The 18,393-nt window shown below is 38.1% G+C and overlaps 1 protein-coding gene and 1 long non-coding RNA gene across 4 annotated transcripts in view; one reads left to right on the forward strand and one right to left on the reverse strand.

Annotated features, from left to right (window-relative positions):
* Nucleotides 1-18,393, reverse strand: part of ZNF804B (zinc finger protein 804B) — a 205,270-nt gene that overhangs the window by 79,243 nt on the left and 107,634 nt on the right. The gene's annotated exons all lie outside the window — the stretch shown is intronic.
* Nucleotides 9,915-17,726, forward strand: LOC116243287 (uncharacterized). Of its 2 annotated transcripts, XR_016467513.1 has the most exons (5): nt 9,937-9,979; nt 11,547-12,201; nt 12,770-13,118; nt 14,735-14,860; nt 17,246-17,726. It is a non-coding gene; the product is annotated as an uncharacterized LOC116243287 (long non-coding RNA). The 2 variants fall into 2 exon arrangements; XR_004169928.2 differs by lacking the exons at nt 11,547-12,201; nt 12,770-13,118 and having other exon boundaries at nt 9,915-9,979.

Raw genomic sequence — 18,393 nt, forward strand, 5'->3', positions numbered from 1 at the left:
TGTGCCTCAGGGGCCAGATTTGCAGTGGGACAAGTTCTACTGACGTCTATAGACTTCTACTGTTTTGTAATTGTGTTTCTATGCAGTCTCACTCTGATTTAAATGATCTGAAGGGAATCGTGGCAGTCATCATACAGGCAGAGCTTCCCTTCATTCCCTTTGGTATTTTTCTGTCAGACGTTAGAGAATGTTGCTGTTTGGCTGAGCAGCAAAAATTGAGTTTGCTTAAAATCTTCCATTTTTTTGAGAAGTAACATGGTCTTTTACATCTAAAGCAGAAAAAGAGGTATTAAGGGACCTCCCATCTGAAAGTTCAGACGAACATCACTGCACTCATTGTACCCCCGCAACCTCAACACTGCCACATCTCAGATCCTCCTGCTTACTGCTCAGCAGTGGAAAAGATTCCATTTACCATAGGACCCAAACAATAACACTGAAGTGAATTTCCATTCACTGATGAATGAATTTCGCTTCAACTGATGGCAGTAGACTTTGGCTCCGATGGTGTACTATGAAAGGTGTGCAGTTTGCTTTGTTGGGCTATATCTCAAGGAAAGATGCTTTCCCTGAAGGGTGTCACAAACACGAGCTCTCTCTGTCAACAGTGAATGTGAACTTGCAGGCTTGCCTAGAAGCGATCAGCTTTAAACTGTCAAATTAGAATCAGTCAAATTGTAACAGGTAAGTCACAGAATTTCACTCCAGCCTCTTTTCACAAAGTCTGAAAGACCGGTGCCAGTGAGCAACTCTCTATCAGGGAACGCTTCTACTTCAAAGGCTCCTGTTCAAAAATGAGACAAAAATAAAGTAACCCCAAAGTGTGACTGCAGCTACATACAAGAAAAAGTGAACTGAAAAATGGCAGTAGCCATGGTTACACAAACACCATCCCAACACACTGATCTACTGCAATGAAAAGCTCAGTTACAGACCCACATAATGCAAACCTCTGAGATAAACACAAGTGAAGGCAAAGCACTGCAGCTCTTCAGATAAACATGATATCTGGTGCCACACTGAAACTCAGGCTCTCTGCAGTAGGAGATGGAGCATTCTGCAGGTACACCCTCAAGCTTAGAAATGCATCTTGGGAAGCAAAGTAAGTAAATTTGTTTCTTAATCTAAAAGTTTACAAATTTTTACGGGAACAGTAAATGAGCAGGCAAACTGAAGAAGAAACATCACAACTGTCTTCACACCAAATGAGCCCACTAATAAGCGGTGCTAAATTTGTTTCCATTAGTCCATATGGAATTGCTCAAGTACCACATATTTCATGTGATAACCACTGTGACCTCAGTATTCCCCTAGTGGACCGTATAATTCCTGCAAGTTTTGCCTCATTTCTGACATTACTGATCCTTCATTACTTTACATAATTAATCAGAACATTTACAGAATATCTGTTCTATGGGATATTTTTCAGAAATACGTGATGAAGAAAAATTAAAAATTTTGAGAAAATAATGCAATCTCTAGGTTTTCAGTGGACTTGAGTGGACATATAGTTACCTTGCAAAGCACAAGGCTTTTGTGAGCTCTGTGTTTGAGTCCTTAACCGTACACAGGCTGCCCAGGTGATTGGGAAATCCCAATTGGGAATACCACAGACCTAAAGGCAGGCAGTAAAGGCATATTTCTGTGCATCTCTGTGTACAAAGTTTGAAAGCCATGATGTGGATACAGTCTGGAAGCAAAGATATCAGCCAGTTTTCAGACACATGCACCTCTCAGCTGGGCCCTGCTGCTAACTTCTGGCTGCTTGAAAGCAGCTGTATGACTTTGAGACCTTGGCTGGCTCAGGGTTGGATTTACAGCAAGGTGGCTGTACTTCTCTTTTTCACCGTACAGACCTTGAGCTTTTCTAGGTTCCTGTTTACACAGATGAAAGTGTATGTAAAAGACGTTCTCCACTGCAGCAAAATATATGAAATCTTGGATACATTCTTGTAACGGGGCACAGACAGCTGATGGTACAGCTGAGTGCCGCAGGAGTGTCCTGAAGTAGGTGTGCAGATATCTCTGATGCGTGGAGTGGTGCTCTTTCACTGATGTGAAGAAGGTAAGAGAGACTGTTGTCCACAAACTGAGTCATCCTCACCAGCAGAAATATTTTATTTAACTCAGTGAAGCTCAAATCAAACTCAAGATATTTAACGGGGGAAAAAACAACTGGTAAGAATCCCAACATTTGCTGTCTTAGTGACCACATCACTGCATGGTGTGCAGTCAGTGTTCAGAAGAGTTCAAATAACATAACAGCTTCTTGTTGTAATTCTTTGGAGAATAACATGGCAATCCTGAGAGTGCAGTTTCCTTAATGGAGTCAGAGGAAACCACAGAAAAAAGCTTTGGATGTTCAGTTTTCAGAACTCAAGAAAAAATATCTATCACTTATGGGTCTTAGGAAAGGAGTAACTGATTAGAAAGAATGTTTTTCTAAACCTTAATCTCCCCATAACATTCTTTATTTTTCAGAACATAATCTACTCTTAGAGAGTATCCAGCAGGCAGGAGAACCAACATCCTTGCCAGGTAATTAAGCATGTCTACTCTGTATCTGCTACAGGACATGCAATTGAATGTATTTAAGGAATTAGTTCACTCTTTTCGATAAGGTTATTAGGCCAAACTCAGAAGTGATGCAAAAAATGGATTCAAGGGAACCAGAGTTTGCAGATTTTAAAACCTGCAAACCCAGGTGGCCATGAGGGCCAATGCTATCCTGGCCTGCATTAGAAATAGCAGGAGCAGGGAGGTGATCATCTGCCTGTACTCAGCCCTCATGAGGCCGCACCTCAAGTACTGCGTTCAGTTTTGGGCCCCTCACTACAAAAAAGACATCAAGGCCCTGGAATGTGTCCAGAGAAGGGCAACAAAACTGGTGAGGTGTCTGGAGCACAAGTCTTATGAGGAGCAGCTGAGGGAGCTGGGATTGTTTAGTCTGGAGAAGAGGAGGCTCAGGGGAGACCTCATTGCACTCTACAACTTCCTGAAGGGTGTTGTGATGAGGGGTTTGGCCTCTTCTCCCAGGCAATAAATAGAATCTGAGGAAATGGCCACAAGTTGTACCACAGGAGATTTAGATTAGACATAAGGAAAAACTTTTTCTCTCAGAGAGTGGTCAGGCACTGGAATGGTCTGCCCAAGGAGGTGGTGGAGTCGCCATCCCTGGCAGTGTTCAAGAGGCGTCAGGATGAGGAGCTACGAAATATGGTTTAGTAGAAATGGTGATGGGAGGACAGTTGGACTAGATGATCTTGTAGGTCCTTTCCAACCTTGTGATTCTATGATTCTATTCTTCAGGCCAACATGAAATCAGCAGAAGAATATAGCAAGGAAAAAAAAAAAAAGAAGCACAAACACAAACATAACTAGTGAGAAGCGGTGAGACAGTATAAATTAAAATAGCCTTTCCAACCCACCATTCACTCATTCCTAAATTTATCCCCTGGTATTGCTTTATTTGTAATTATTTAGTTTTTCACTTGTAGCACTGAAAGGTAAATTATCTCTAGAATCTCTAGAATTGGGTCCCTTCTAGATGACACTCCTGTCCCACATCAGACATCTAAAATGTCTGCCTAAGTCTAAACTGGATGCCTAAGCACATTTCACACACAGTGCAGGGAAATGGACATCTGTAGAGGATGGTTTATTGCAGCTCTCTGAAGCACCTGTTATAGAACTGGGTGAATCCAGGGTTGTTTGTTGCTCCTATATTATGCTAACTGCCTTCCTATAGTATGAGATTTGCAACAGAATTTAGTCAGCAAGTAGAGATTCCTTTCAATGAAAAAATATTGCAAATCAAAATGTGTTTTCGTTCTAAATCAGAAAGAAATGTCAAAATGTCATCAGTTCCTTCAGAATGGAAGCTCCAATAAACATAGATTCAGAAATATTGAATCGTTTGTTTGGATAATGTCAAATATTTATGGTTTGCTAATGTCAAAATATGTTGTCTCAGGAAGTTAAAGCACTTCATTTCTATACATTTTTTAAAATTTAAAATACTGAAATAATACAAATTATTAGTCATGAACAATATAATATGACAATGTGAATACAGTTCCACAGAAGTAAGTAGCATTCCTGATGTAGCAACTAGAACAATACTAAGTTAAGTAAAAGAATCTTGTCATAGCAAAATGTTTTTCATTATTATATGTTCTAAAGAAGAGCAGAGAATATTATTTCAACACTTCCTTGAAAATTTTATGGAAAAAAAAAAAAATCCTCAAAACAAACTGTATTTTTACATTCAAGGCTTCTTTGTTTTCCTTCTTGTTACTGCTCAGAGATGGCCCCTTTGTTACGTGGGTTGCAGCTGTTGTCCTATCTTCCCACCTAGACTTTGGGAATGATGCTATCTCAATGAAACTCTGACTTGGTGTTTGTTTCAACTCTACCAACTTCCACAAGCTGCTCCAGTACATTAGTATCTGCCATCCCTGTAAGAAGATCACATTCTGCATATGAAACATTATTATTTTGAGAAGGGGGTACAAGTCTCCCAGTGCTCTAAGTGTTTCTAATTTGAGAAATAGAGTGGTAAATGCCGTTCAAGTCCTTTCTTTACAGCTGTCCTGTAGAAGCAGTAACAGGGCTCTGCAAAATTTTAACTTTGTTAATGACATTGGAAGTGCAAGAAGAAATGCATTCTCTGCTCTTTTTCAACTTGATGTGACCACATCTTATCTAACCTGACCTTATGGAGATTCTCTTCTGATTTTAATGCTTCCCACTGATGACAAATATTTGATTAATAAATATTATTTCACAAATAATGAAAAATTGTCAAGGTTTACACTTCTTCAAATTAGATTAAAGTTATGAAGTGATTATTATACTTACTATGTATTATTAAAGGTTTACAATATGAAAGTTCCTGTCAAAAACTCAGTATATGAAACTAATATTTGATTTTTTGTGCCTGATTAACCCCAAGAGTCTGAATTAGTAACTTTATTTTTTGTCTTGTTCCTTTATCCTGTTTTATTCCCTCCATCTCATGTTTTTCCTACACTATGGCTGTTCTAGCCAGGAAAAAAGGTCAGAAATGGAAGGAAAATTATTATTCAACTGTAACTCAAATTATCAAATTAAAACTGAGGGTTGAAATGAAAAAGAATCCTAGAAAAAATAAATAAGAACTGAATTATCTCTCTGGTTTTATGTTTTACCCTATCATTTAAGTACAGCTGCCAGTACTCAGTTCTGAAAGATAAATAAAAAGAAAATGTGCATACTTTTAAAACAAAGGTTGACAATACTGTTAACAGTAACTGAGGGATTGGTAGTCTGGAAAATAGTACAGCTGTATTCTTAGACCACTGGGACACTATCCTGGCTGGTGGACAACTTCCAACAGGCATTCTGTATGTAACTATGGAAAACAACAAAAATTCATTTTCCAAACTGCACTGAGTATCTCCTGGCTTTTTCTTTCTTGAAAACTGTATAAGGTACCTGACTTTAAAGGAAAGGTTATTAATATTCATGTGAAAACAAATAATGGACAAAAAGGGTAAGATGAGGCAAGGTAAGAGCTGCCACTTTGAGGTCAGAGCCAAACTGTTGGATGGGGCTGTGAGCACCACCTGTGGTGTGTTGGCAGACCCTGCACGTTCCCAGCCTGTGTGCATCCCTGTGCAGAGCCCTGTGGACACCCAATGCAGAAGGGAGGAGGATTTATAGACACTTGCCAGAGAAGAAGAAAATTTTCTTGCAGCTGTGATGAAAAAAAATCGTCTTTCTGTGGGAAGTGGGCACTTGATGTGAGAAATTTCATGAAAGAATCAGTTTCACATAAAAATGAGGTGGAATGATCTTGTAATTCATTATACATATGTGCAAAACATTAGATATTGCCTTTGACAAGGACATATTTCCTAAGGTAGCAGCCCATTAAGTGATGTGCACTGACAAGGACGAATAGCATTTAAAAACTGTTCTATTAAAAATACAGTGGTTTACAACTTCCAGTTGCATATCCTGTATTCTTACATGGTACATGGTTGAAACAACAAGAGAGTGAGAGCTATCTAACTTAGTTACTTAAATGCCATTTCCTCATCTTATGAATAAGTAATATATATTAAGTACTCATCCGAGTAGGGATGAAGTCTGCATTCCCAAGTGCCATCATCGTTCTCTCTTTGGCCCTACATCTTTTACATTAAATGTATTATTGCCGAATTAAATTTCCACTGTAGATCTGGAGAATGTCTTAGATGACCCTGAGCTTGTCCTTTTCTTTCAGCTACATCAGATGTTCTTATAGAAGACACTACCTTTTCCCACCAAGTTTTTCTTCTCTTATTATTCTTAGACCATCACAGCTACAAGAGCACTACCACTAGTTTCAATTATTTCAGACAGCATGAAACAGCTTTCATGGGACCAAGAAAGCCTTTACTCAGAATAGCCTATAGTCTGGTCATTATGATGCTCTTCTGGGACATGTAGGGGGTTTGAATCCCATTACATAGAGGAGACAATTGAATCTGCCTCTCCTGCAGCCTGGGTGAGTACTTTAATCATGAGTTATTGGATAAAAGGTTATGGAAGGATCATCATTGTCTTCTCCAGATGCATTTTGTGAGAAATGAATAATAGCACCTCTTAGAGCAGAGCCTCGGTGCAATGAGTCCCACTGGGACTAAAGTTGTAAGTACTGAAGGACAGCTTCAGACTACCTTTGCCTGTAACAGCTCATAGCGGCTAATTTGAGCAGCTCAGCACATTTTGCAAATCTTTAGTAAACATTTATGCCTCTTGAGACCTTATAACAAAACCAGGAATCAAAGTTAGGGCAGTGATCTAAAAATGTGGTCGTCAAACAACGAACTAGAGAGCCTGAGACTCCTAAATTCACCAGAAATTCTGAATTATGCATAATTGTCTGATAAGCTGGCAATTTCAGTATCCTACTTCAGAAGCATAGTTGATGTTCTGAAATAAAGTATGTACTACATGTACTTTGGGACTTAATGTTATTTTGCATTCTGCATATTTTCCTGAATGCTGCTATTGGGAATGATTTAGACACTTGAAAACAAAAGGTTTTCCAGAACTATTACAACAATAGATGACATTTTTGTCTAAAATTATTATTTAAGATATCAGTTTTAAAATAAGGAAAGATCATCCTCCTTACCCAGGTTTTTATTTCAAAGATTCTAGGAGAATATTTGAAAATACAATTAATTTTACCTGATTATCAAAATCTAAAGTTAGATGGACTATGGGCCATTTGTACATGCTCTATTGTTATGTATTACACAAATTGTAACCAGGTAAATGAACACTCAAGAAAAGTAAAAAACTAATAATACTAGCTACATATATACTTTTTTGCTATCCAGGCATATTTTTTTCCTTTCAGAGAAATAGATAGAGGCTGAATTCAAAGTCAGTTATGGACATTCAAGATTCTATACACTCCTGTAATAAGACCAAACTCTTACGATATTCCAATTATGAAGAAATGCTTTAAAATGCTTTGTTCCCAGTTTTGCTCAGTCACAGAGAAAATTCTGCAGATGCTGAGATGTAACGATGGAATTCAGCCTTCTGTTTCTGAAAAGCCATCAAAGACATATTTGCAGTGCTGCTCTTGCTGGATGTTTGAAATGCAGTAGAATATACTGAGGCACACATTCTTTAAAAATCTCATGTTTTCATGCAACACTAAAACATATCTGACATGCACTGAAATGTCAGTAACATTATATGAGATGACTTGATATCACAAACCATGGTGTCATAAGAGTAAACAATCTTAGAAATAGGGATGGGAGCAGTACATGTACTTGAAACTGCAGAATGTCCTTTAACCTCTTGCAACTAGTTATTTTCTCTTCTGTCATAAAGATTTTCAGCTCAGATACAACCTTGATTTTTGAATTTACTGATTCTTTTCTCTCCACTACAGTATTCTCTGTCAAGTTACTTTACAATTTTAGGTTGCATGCAGCTGTAATCTTTTCCACTGGAAGAAAAGACATAGGAGATTTTAGTTAGACAATTAACACAAAAGTGGGAGTCCTGATTGTCCAGCACTACTTTGTCACAGATGATAAGTCACTCATGAGTTTGGACAAGTCATTTAAGGGGTTCTCAATTTCTTACATATAAGTGAAGCTACTGTAAAATTTCTGAGACACTAAAACGGTACAGTAAAAGTGACATCTAAACATCATAGTTTAATTTCTATATCATAGAATCATAAAATAGTTTGAGTTGGAAGGGTCTTTCAAAGGTCATCTGGTCAAACTCCTCTGCAATGAGCAGGGACATCTATAGCAAGATCAGGTGCTCAGAACCCCATCCAGCCTGACCTTGATTGTCTCCAGGGATGGGGCATCTACCACCTCTCTGGGCAACCTGTGCCAGTGCCTCATAACCCTTATTGTAAAAATCTTCTCCCTTATATCCAATCTAAATTTCCCCTCTTTTACTTTGAAACCATCTCCCGTTGCCCTGTCACAGCAGACTCTGCTAAAGAATCTGTCCCCTTCTTTCTTACAGCCCCCCTTTAGGTACTGAAAGGCCACTCTTGAGTCTCCCTGGGGTCTTCTCCAGGCTGCACAGCTCCAGCTCTCTCAGCTTGTCCTCATGAGAGGTGTTCCATCCTTCCATTATTTTTGTGGCCCTCTTCTGGACATGCACCAACAGTCCTATACTGAGCACTCCATAAGTGCATGGAGTACTCCTGGTGAGGTCTCACAGCACAGAGCAGAGGGGCAGGATCACCTCTTGACCTGCTGGCCGATGCAGCCCAAATTATGGTTGGCTTTCTGGGCTGTGAGGGTGCACTGCTGGCTCACGTCTAGCTGCCATCCACCAGTGCCCCAAGCCATTTTTGGCAGCACTGTATTCCATCATTACATCCCCCAGCTTGTACTGATAGTGGGGGCTGTTACAACCCAGATGCAAGACCTTGCACTTGGGATTGTTGAACCTAATGAGGTTCAACTGGGACCACTGCTTCAGTCTTTCTGGATCTCTCTGAATGGCATCCTGTCCCTCAGGCATGCTGACCACAGCACACAGCTTGGTCTCACCTGCAAACTTGCTGAGGGTGCATTTAGTTACATTGGATTACACAGCCCCAAACCCTTTATCCTGGGAACTAAGAAAGTAAACTTAGAAACTTTGCTCTGCCACTTTATATCTGCTCTAGAAACATTACTCACTGACACACTGAAACAGTTCAGCCAGCAATGGTAAATCAGAATATTTATCCTTTCATGATACAACAGCTGTATGAAGAGATTGAAAAATGTGTCTTGCACTCTGATCATTTTATACTGTGTATTCACTCTTCTAATAAAAAGAAGTCTGAGTGTACCCATTTGTGTCTGGCCACTAAAAATATAAAAGTTTTGCACTGGAAAAATATGTTTTTGTTTTCCTATTGGAACAGCTGGAAAACTGATTTTCATGCTCTATTTTCTTGAAACTCTATTAGAATGTTACATCATTCACATCTGTGGCTAGCAGACTTCAGTTTTCATCATCTACAGAAAAGCCAAAGCAAGATATATGCAGAACTCTATGAAAAGTGGAATATTAGAACTGCTATTCTCAAAAAATTCCCAGATTTCCAAACTAAATCCTTCCAAAAACAAGCAAATAAAAAGAATACAAAATCAATAAGTAAAATTCGCAAATTTTGAAGGAACGTATATGTGTATATATATATGTACTTATATATACACACATATCTGCAAGCACATACTGTATGGGAACTGTTGAGTCACAGCCTGAACCACTGATTGATCACCTGACACAAGCACTGAGTCAGCCATGGAAGCACAGGTGAAGGCAATTCAGCTGTGTGACCAGAAGGGGTGGAGCCTGGCTGAACCTCTCCTAGACCCCATTTAAGGGCTGAATGCCATGGGGGAAGGTTTTCTTTCTGGAGGTCCTTCCTTTTGGAGTTTTCTACTGTGAGCCTAGGACACAGGTGAGTATTTTCTTTTATTTCACATTTTCCGTTTCTGCCATGATAATCCTTCTAGTTATGTGACCTGTAAATTGTCAGCCTAACTACATTACTCTGCTAATTGTATATCTGTTGATTGTGTGGGTACATGTAATTGCAACGTGTAAGTATAACTATGAACATATATATGTTTATGCTCTTCTAGGAAGTATTCTTGTGTTTCAGATTTTCTGTCTAAAAAATCTTACATAGAAATTCAATCTAGACACTCTGAATAATGGAAGGAAGCAAATATTCCCAAAGGTGGATCCCTTGCAATCAATGTAAAGAATACAGCAATGATACAGAATCAGCCCAGAAATCAATCTAGGTAACTTATCCAAATGAGCCATTAGTATGATCCTTTTGAGGAAAAAAAAGGAAAACATCAACTATCTAAAGAAAAACTATTAAATACAGAAGTTTCCTGTAAATCAGTAGTCCCTTGACTTCTGACAATAGCTGTGTTTAGTGTTAATCACTATTTCTTAGTTTAATAATCCTTGGGCTCCTTTTGGTTCCCTTGATCACTATGCAAAATATATAGAATAGATTCTATATGACATTCCCAGATGATTCAAAAAAAAAAAAAGAGAGAACTGAAATATTGATTTTTTTTTTTTTTCAGTTTCCTTTTCCTCCAGTGAAAGTTAATGAGCCAAATTAATCACAGGAATAATTAGTAGAAATTAATCTTACAGCCTTGTCAAACTAAGTAACTTTCCATTGTTTGTCTGGAGGTTTAATGGTGGCTTCTAGCGATAATTACTGAACTTCCAAACTTACAGGCACTGCATTTCTGTTTACCCAAAACCAGAATATCTGTGAATATGTAACCATATTTTAAATAGTTCTCAGCTTTTCACTTGGGCTAAATGGAAAAAGTACTTTCCGTTGTCATTACATTTTTTCATGTATTGCTCAAACCTTTCTTTTGAAAACCCAACATAAAGTAAAGCTGAGAGTTTACAAATGGGTCTGGATGATGTTTATCACAAATGCTGACATTAAAAACAGAAATAGCAGTAACTGAAAGATAACAGTAGAAACAACCAATACTCTAAGTCACTTCTAAACTTTTTCAGTTTTAGTCAGACATATCTGCAGGGTCAAATCAGTGACAGGTAAATCTTATTTAATGAGTATCTGTGGCAGAAACAATCCACAAATCCTTGAGGTAAGACTCTGACAAAGTCAGCTCTTAAACTCCTGCAGTGCATTTAGTTCAAGTGCACTGCAACCTTCATATGGATGCAATTGCCTTCAATGCAGTGCTTTACTGTGTCATGTTCGTGTGAAGACTTATAGAACGCTACCCATTTTAGCCAATTGTGAGGTTAGGTGGTAAGAATTTTAATGATCTAAATATTGGACTTATACTCCTAGAAGTGTAGTTATGTAGCTGTGGTAGAGCCTATTCAAAATTAAATGGAAGAAATGCATGTGGAACGAAATTGCAATCATTAAAGCTACATATTAGTACCATTCCAGACATACTACTTCAATGTATTTTTTAACTACATTTTCTTGATCTTTTTACGATTTTAAGGTCAGAAAAGCGATATGATCATCACCTAACATGTTCTGCTGCTTAGCCTGTGCCACAGAAGCCCAGTCAGTAACTCCTACTTAAGTTCTGTTGCCATGAATTACGTAGAGCGTTATAGGTAGAGAGCTGATGAGGAAGAGTGCAAATCCCTTCTTGGCAACCATTCTCCACAGTTAAATAACTTTGCTTTTAAAAATGCACTGTAATGAAATATCTCACACTACTCTCACACCTTTGGAGCACTTTATGATTTTGTTTACTGGATTACAAATACTGCCCTGCATCACCATGGCTTATTTTATAAGGCACTTTCAGACCTTTGGATTGCATTTTTGGCTTTCTTCAGTGCTGCATAATGCTGGACACAATAATTTGTCTGTGTCAAAGTAATTGCTGCCAGGGCTGCCAAATACCTTCTGTGTATGGACTCAAGCTGTGGCTGCATATCCTCTGTGGTACCATGGTACGTTATTGCCATAGATAGCAACAAGCCATAAAGACAGAAATGTATCCAGGCTATAGACAGGAAGAAAAACCCATGAACATGAACCTAATACTCATCCTGATTAAGGACTCCAGATTCTGATGACTCACAGCAGCTGCTCAACACTACCAGAATGCAACTAGCAACTCCAGGACACAGAGGAGCACAGGGGTGAGTGTAGCTCCAGGGAAAAGGGTAGGAAATAAGAAAGGTGTGTAAAGCATTTTAACTGAAGTGCTGTTACTATTGAGGCTTTTTTTCTGTATGGAAGCATTCTAGCTAATTATTCTTTGTAAGAATTGGATCTCAACTTATAATGATTAGACCCTTCAGATTTCAGTGGTAATAACATTAAATTATTGGCTATATAAAATGATATGTTTGGGGTTTTTTTGCTTACAAACAAGATTTTGAGCATAAAAACAACAAGAGTGAGAGCTTGCCTGTGGCCACTGGGGGCAGCTGACTGAGGAGAGGAAGGAGCTCTGGAAACCTCTGAGAAAGAGGAGCTCTTAACACATCTACCCGACAGGACAAAGGAACCAGCAAGAGACCAAAACACTTTAAATTTATACTTGTGGTCTGAGCAAAGTCTCGGTTTCTGTTGCTTGCAGTGGCATGAGAAAGGACTATGGCTGTGATAATGCTGATGCAGTTCTTTAATTTTCTCCCACGCAGTAGTAGTTTCTGGATTTCAGATAAATCTTGCAACTTATCTCTGATTTTTTTTTTTTTCCAGAAGCTTTAACATTTTCCATGAAGCATAGACATCAAACCATAATGCTTTATTCCAATAATCTCACCAAAGACAAGCATTGCATTACAACTATTCATCTTCTGTATCAGCTTTAAGCATTAATGAAACCAGGGAAAGGACCAGAAATCAGTTCAATTTTGCAACACATCTATCTTAAGAAGAACTTCTGCTTCTGACATGAAGCCATAGGAACTTTCTTCTCTACTGTAATTTCAAACAAAGTGGAATCCTGATCCCTCAGCCTCCATCATACCTGATCCTGAAACTCCCAATGACTATATGTGTCAAGGAAGGAGTGTAGGGAGAGGGCAAGAGCTGGGACATCACGGTGGTAAGCAGGCAGCACCAGAAAATTGAAGTTTCCGTTTCTTGAGAGTTCCATCATCTTTACGTTCTGTAGCCAGGATGGTTCATGATTAATAAAAGAGCTTTGGTTTGTTTGTTTAACTGTAAAATCTGAAAGGCCAGTCTGAGAGATGATAATGCTGCATGTGTGAGTGCCATTTGGAACTAGGGTGACTAGTACTTTAGCAAAAAAAAAAAAAAAGAGTGGGAATAATAAAACAGCCTAATTTGTTGGATGGTTCTGACAAGTTATTAACTATCTTACATGAGCAATTTTATAAAAATGCAGTTTTCCTCTGATCAAGTTCAAATACCATGCTCTATCCATCAATGATGAAAGTCAGCTATTTTTACCTTATTAAAATGCTACTTTAACCCATAAATTATACTATTTTTTCCTAATATTTCTTCAGTCCACACAGGCCAAGATGCTTAAAATGGCAGCATCTTACTGAGGTTGTGCAGATACTAAATATATAGATTATGAATTCCTTAATATTTACCACTTCATTGTTTAAGATAGTGTGCAAATTTCTTAAAGTAGTTCCTCATTCTATCCTTTTCCTATCAGAACTGTAAATAATATTTTCCTACTGTGGGAAAAATGTCGGTGGCAGCAGAGATATGCATTTCACCAGGACATTGTCAATTCTGGGCCAACTTTGATCTATGCCTTGTATTAATCTTATTTTTATTTTGATGCTTCTACTTGGAATGCTATTCTTCTGTGTTTTCAAGATCAGTAGTTATACTCCTTTATTTTTGTTTGTTTGTATCCCTCCAGCTTCTTCTAGGGTCTAAATTAGTAGCTGTCCAGTTTGGCTTCAGACTATAACGATATTCTGATGGAAAACTAGGTTATGATAGTAAGAATAAAATGCTTTGTAAAATCTCCCGAAGAATGTCATTGGTCATCATCTCAATTATGGAACACTTCAAGTCAAAAAAAAAATACCATGACTTTGTCCAGAAGTAGTAAGTTTCAACATTTGGTACATATCAAATTAAATTTCTTGTAAGAAATTTAAGTCCTTCATTGATGCCAGGAAATACATATGTGCTAAGAGCAGTTCTGTATAGGTTATTCATCCAAATATCAAGATTAAAGGAAAGTTCTAGCCTGTAGACATAAATTATTTTGTATATCTGCAACAAATTTGCTGCCTATGCAAAGTATGGAAAATGATATGATACGGCACACAAGTAGTCAATAAACTAAGGCCAGGCTTTTGAATTCTGGAATAAAATGTTTGAATTCTCTTAGTCTGAAGTTAAGAATTTACAACAGCACAAGGACACTTTGACGTGCCTAGCTTCATAGACACAGCTAGATGCTTATCATCTGAGTGAAGGCATGCCAGCTTGGGGATCCTGAAATAGCTCTGTGTATGTTTCTGTTCATGCATTATTCAGCTTTCAAAAGCTGTTTGGTAGGAAAATTAAGACTAAGTCACAGCCATTAAAGAGAGGACACTTAATACTTGGGCCAGAGACCTTCACTTGCCTTGGTGTGTAAAAGGACAGGTCTCAGGATAAAATCAATACCTCCTGCACCTTTGCCATTTTCGTTTCTGGATTAATTCATTTTCTCTGCATCCACAGACAGTGGTCTGACAGGTGACCATGCTCATCAGGAGGGAGCACCAATGACTTGCAAGCTGCTTGATGGAGCCAGAACTGTGACTTAATTGTCTTGTTGTAGACAATAAGCTCATCTTGAGTCCCCAGGTAGGCTTTAGTGAAAAACATTAGAACAAATGTTAAAAAAAACAAACAAACAAACAAAAAAACCACCTCACAGGCATCCAAAAGCAGCATCCTTGCTCTAAACAATCACATTAGTTCCCATAAACTGTAATCACAAAATTACAATGCAAAGAAGTCAAGTTCTTGCCCTTGCATTTCATTGGCCTCTCAAGCTATGTGAATAAAATGGACTTAACTCACATACTCAGGAATTTAATGTTAACTATAACATTTCATCTTGCTTCTTCTAATTTTCATTTGGTATGTCTTAACATGGGAGATAAAGACAAGTGCCACTTTAAGTAATTGTTTCTTAATGTTAGGCTTTCTATCAAATTAGTCTCAAACAGAAAACTTTGAGATTTGCCCAACTATTAAAGCTCTTAGTTGAAATTTGAAATTGATTTATTTTGCCCGTTGCATTACCCTTCTCCTGCATATTCAGTAGTTTCTCATGTATAGCAAAGTAAAGGCAACTTGATACATAAACATGTTAAAAATAAATATAAAATATGTTTTATAAGGTAAGGCTGGACTGTGCTGCTCCATGATATTGGCAATACAGGAGCTAAAACACAATCACGAGTGGTGTTGCCTGCTCTTCCATCAACCTCTTCACGCAGAAGCTGTGTTCCAAGAGGAACAGTCTTTGACAAGGAAAAGCTATGCTTCCTTTTTCTCAAGCATCACTCACACTGTTTCTAAGATTTCTGAATATGATGGAGGTTATTAGCACTCACTGCACCATTTGTGACTACAAAATGTCACTAGTCAATATTTTTCCCATGTTCCCCTTTCCTTGCTGCAGTCTGTGATTAACACTTGATATTTCAAGAGAATACTCAGCCTGCAGTTACTGCTTTGCTTTCATATTTTTTCTCCTTGTTTATCTTGCTGTATTCTTGAAATTGCTTTGCTTCTTGGGGACTTAGAAAAATCTGGTTCTATGGTGGCGTTTTAAAAACAACTTATCTGGGCTTCCTGGCACTGTGACAGACAGAGTGAACTCAGACACATATTTGCTTGCTTTCTAGTGACTCACTGCAGGTATTCTGTTTGTTGGCCTATGAAACAAATAAGGTCATGGGGCTGTATCCTTGCAGCTGACCCAGCACCAGGCGGACCTCCATGTTGAGATCATGCATGCTTGCTATCAGGGACTCCACACATCTCCTTAAACTAAGCTCTGATTTGAGCTCTTTAGATAGAATCTAATACAACAATGATATATGAAATTCAGAACAGTTGAGTGATAGGGATCACAGGACATAGTGACAAATGCACCCACAGTGATGATGTCAAATTACAGGTATTGCCTTCACATCTATACTGTATGGCAGCAGAGAATGTACCTCTGATAGTGCTATCAGGTGGAGCTACCCTTCTGTAAACCCATGACAGGATTCTCACACAAGAAACGTGAATAATAATGCCAGGATAGGAAGAGAAGGTTGTTTTTGGCAAGTGTACAGTTTAGAATTGTGCCAGAGTTCTGAAACCAGGAAAAAGCAGCATGAGTATTCAGCTGTATTTTCAAGCTGTCTGACTTTAACCTTGTTTAACTTTCCATGAACATTTGGAAAATTCCTAGCACCATGTTCTATGATTATCAATATTTATGTAGAGCAAGGGCTAAGTTTTTATACTCAAAAATTTATAGAAAGTGAATTTGATATTTGTTTTCCATAAACATCAGTATCAGATGCCTGGTTGTAGCATTAGCACTATGCCATCAGGAAGCAGAAACAACACTGCATGCCTCGTGCAACCCATCACTGTTAAGCAATACAGACAATACTCTAGAAGAGATCTGTAGAGTGTATAAATCATAGAATAACAGCACAAATCTGCAGAAACAGTCATCTGTATATAGGCTTTCTGTCAATGGAGAAAAGGAGTAAGATTTATCATGTTCAATTTAGGTATGAATTATTCATCCTGCTCTTTTGGCAGACTTGCTTTCAGCATTATTTTCATTTCACAATATACTAAATTTATTCAAGCTACTAAGCAGCTAACATATAATTATTATAAATGATTTTATCAGTGTACTAAGAGCCTCTGTTCTTTTTTTACTAGGAAATAGTTAAGAAGCATAGTTTCTCTACAGAGGTAATAAAGCCAGCTAAGAATTAGTGGGCAGACCCATTATTGTCTCCATTTTTCTGAGAGTAAACTGAAGACCAAAGAAAAACTTTTAAATATTGACCATTTTCAGCTTCTTATGTAACATGATTGTAGATCTAAAGACTCAAGCTAACTCCACTAATTGTTAACAAAGTGCCTTTGTCAGACTTTATATTTTCCATTTCGCCATATTCATGTTTTATAACAATTTTCTAAGATCCTTTTAATCTTTTTCCACAGAAGCTGAAGTTACCAACAAATAAAATGCCTTCTTGAAGTCAAAATATAGGAAAAAAAAAGTCCTCAAAATGCTTCTGCGTCCTCTGGAGGTCATGCTTTGTAGAACAACCCCTTCATTCCATTTCAGTACCTATGAGGAGTATTTGCTCTCAGCACCCATCCAGACCCTGTACACCCAGCTGGGGTTTCAGAGCTGGTTACCAGTGATCTACATGCAGAGGCAGGCATCTTTTGGGGCTGTGGCTGCATGGCTTTGCAAGCCCTGCTGGTTAGACTTGCAGCCGGAAACACTCCTGTATCCAGATAAAGCAGACACACCTGAAACATCCTGCTTCATGAGAAGCCCAAACTAACACAAAGAGGTGTCAGAAGAGTGATACAGAATACCAAAACTAGATGGTGGAATGTGAGTGGCTCTAAAGCCATCTATGTGTGAAGCCAAGTCTATTCTCTCATGTGGATTTAGTCCCCACAAATAACTTCTGCAGTAACATCCATATTGGCTCTTCAGCAGATCCACTGTTTCTGTAAGAGATTTCCCTTTGCAAAAATTCCGTTACAATAGAAAAAAACAACATCACTTGATAGTCTTAGCACATTCACCTTTTCTCAGCTAGATGCTTATGATTTTGGACAGTATTTCCCATAAGATGTTTCTTGTTCCACATTTGTACTATCCCCAAATCATGTTCAATTTCAACTCCTTTAAAAAATGGTTATTTTAAAGTTTTAACTCTGCACTGATGGAAGTGTCTCCTGTATTCAGAGCAAGGTCTTACAATTTTATGATACAGCCTTGTACACCTTTTATTGTTAAGGCCATTTTTATTAAGGCTCAGGAAGAGGCAGTGACTGGCCCCCTGGTACTATTTGAATTTTACATCATGGGACAGCACTTTTAAAAGCAGAGCAGGATTATTTTGGTAGCAGATCAGAATCTCAATTTACAAAGACCATGCTGTAGTCAAATGCCTTCTCACACCAGTGAATTCCATTGTGTGTGCATCGTGCTTATATTTAGCTGCTGTCATTGAAATTATTGCTAGAGACAGTATAAGCTCAAATGTCCCTTGCACTTAAGCAAAATAATAAAAGGTTTCCTGGGATTCCCTGCATTTATGTTTTTTTTTTTTGTGGGTGGTTTTTTT

Source organism: Phasianus colchicus, chromosome 6, assembly GCF_987193195.1.
Source record: "Phasianus colchicus chromosome 6, bPhaCol1.hap1.1, whole genome shotgun sequence".
Classification (NCBI taxonomy): Eukaryota; Metazoa; Chordata; class Aves; order Galliformes; family Phasianidae; genus Phasianus; species Phasianus colchicus.